This window comes from Myotis davidii, unplaced genomic scaffold (assembly GCF_000327345.1).
Source record: "Myotis davidii unplaced genomic scaffold, ASM32734v1 scaffold208, whole genome shotgun sequence".
NCBI lineage: Eukaryota > Metazoa > Chordata > Mammalia > Chiroptera > Vespertilionidae > Myotis > Myotis davidii.
Window position 1 is genome coordinate 2,205,714 of NW_006299706.1, and position 2,640 is coordinate 2,208,353.

The window sequence follows — 2,640 nt, forward strand, 5'->3', positions numbered from 1 at the left end:
CGGGAGGGGAGTGGTGGCGCCCCGGTGACGGTGACGGTGACGGGGTGTAGCTACGACCCCGGACCTGCGGATCAAGGCTCCGTGGCGGTTCGCGTGCCCCCAGCACACAACTCAGCCACTGCTAGGGGGTGGGAGGGCGCCCAGGGGACATGAACTGACCTGTGTATACGGCAGTAAAATAACGGGAAGTTTTTGTGTTGGACGAAGCTGTAGGCGCAGCGAGGAGTCGAGGGTGAGGGGGGTGAGCTCGATGAAGCGTGCTGACTGCGCTCTTGAAGGGCTGTTGCCGCTTCGGGGTGAGCCTGCCCGAGGGTGGCGAGGAGAGCACCGAAAGGCGAGGGAGAGCTGCAGGCACCGAGCCCGGTATAGACGCGGAGAACCCAGGGTGTTCGCCGAGCACCACCAGGGGGCGCCACAAACTCACCTAAGATTCCTTCCAATCCGCCAAAAGCGCTCCAACCTCCTAGTCCTACACCCCACCACCGAACAAATAAAAAGACCTAAAAATATTTCTAAATGCGTTTGTACCCTGCCAGTCTCCCAGGAGGGTTTTCAGAACTACTATTAAAGGAGGGAAAATTATACCGTTGTTCCAACTAACGGGAAATCAACCCCGTGGAAGGAGGAGGCGGCAAACACCACACCAGCACGTCCCACAGGGTTGATCCTTAGCGCTCACCACCACCATGGCCGCCAGGGAAAAGGGGCAACGGGACCGGAGCACTCTTAACATCTGGCTAAAGGAAGCATTCCAGTAACTCTACGTACAAACTCGAATGCCATTAATTCATTTTTCATATATATTATTTTTTATTTTTTACTGTTCAAGCAATCTATCTGCACCACAAAAGCCTGGTCTAGAGAATAGTAATGACTGGAGCAAAGGTCATGAACTTTCTTAATGGCACTTTGTACATGTAAACTTGCATTCTAAGACGGTTCTTGCTATGATTGTTAAAGATAATTCATCCCAAAGGACTTTGTATAAGGGACAGAGAATGATCAAAGAATACCATTTTCAATAACCCTCAGATAGCAAATGAAATACTTGTGCCAGTTCTAAGCTTTGATTTTCCTGTCTTGGTCATTGGATAATACCTTCCTCCCAAGGTTGCGTTGAGCAGAATTGAGACAATGCCTGTAGTAGGTAGTACATGCCTATTACACATAAGAGGCACTCAGTAAGTGGTAACTATAATAATCAATGATTGTTATAACAATAGTAGCAACAATAGAATAATAATTTTTATTCAGGTTCTTAGTAGGTAGCTTGTATGATTGGTTGCTGTATGGCATTGTATTAGTCAGAACATGCTAACTTATGAAGTGACTACAAACAAACCCCAAATCTCAGTGGCTTGAAATAAAAGTTTCTCACTTAGGTAGGCTACATGTACACTATGGTCAACAAGGGGGTGGGTCTTCTCATTTTAGTTATTCAGGGACCCAGGCTGATAGAGTAGTCACCATCTCAAATGCTGTAAGTTACTATGCCAGAAGTAAAAAAAAAAAAAAAAAAAAAAAAAAGCTCTGGCCCAGAGGGACACCTGTCCCTTCGGTTCACAAGTCAGTTTTCCAGAAATGATTACATGGTCCCACTCAACCACAGGGGGCTGGAAAGAACAGTCACCTTGGCCTAGAGAAGCAAAATTGGAAATACTATTTGGTAGCAGCAGCAGGACCCAAGTCTACCACAAGCACCAAGGAGGGCAGTATAGATTCTGGGACACATTGGTATTCCCCCACCCCCCCATCTTATCTCAAAACCATTAACGCTCTACCCACTGAGCCAAACCGGTTTCAGCCACTAAGAGCCTTCTTGTAGAGGTGATGCTGAAGAACACGGGTCGTATCTACAGTCCACCCTTTGCAGTGCTCAGATCCATTTGTGGCCCCATGTTAAATTCACTTTGTCCTGTCACTGATTCTTCAACATGGTGGCTGATTGCAAAATTTCTAAATCTTAAAAAAAAAGTGTCTTGCAACAGGAGGGCTCGTGGGACAAACTACAATAGCTGTTGCTGCAGTTGGTTCCAAGGAGTAATCAATATTCAACATCTCCCTCCTCTACAATTAATTCTGTTGGTCTCTGGTGTTTTCACCGTGGAAAAACCCAGACCTTCATCCTGAAGGCCTCAGCCTTTCATTGCCATGCCCTTGAGAGACCAACATTGCTGCAATTGCCTGTTCATGATTACCATTGGGCATGGAATAACCAAGATCAAATGTCTTTGTCAGTATACATTTTTTTGGTCTACTGGTCAATTGGCATGAGGTATCCAAAATGACCCAGAGGCTGCTGTTGCTTAGGTTTAGTGGTGCCCTTACTGTGACTCCTCGTAGACACATCTCCCAACCTAGGAACCAGGGCTTTTAATTCTGCAGAGCCTAAATTTATAGGAACAGGAAGCACAAATTCCCCACGTGGATCATGGGACTGATTATGAAAGGGTATTCTACTTCCATACCCTGGTTCCTGACCCATTATTTCTAGCTTTCTGGGATGCAGCACCATACAATGGCCACTTGTTCAAAATATATACCGTATTTCAAATGCCAGTAGCCCAATCCCAGATGATATTTCCCCAAGCTGGTATATTTCAGAGAGGGGAAGGGAGAGGGAGAGAGAAACATCAATGA

The 2,640-nt window shown here is 46.2% G+C and overlaps 1 protein-coding gene across 3 annotated transcripts in view; it reads left to right on the plus strand.

Annotated features, from left to right (window-relative positions):
- Nucleotides 1-2,640, plus strand: part of BCAN (brevican) — a 31,821-nt gene that overhangs the window by 4,628 nt on the left and 24,553 nt on the right. The window lies entirely within an intron of this gene.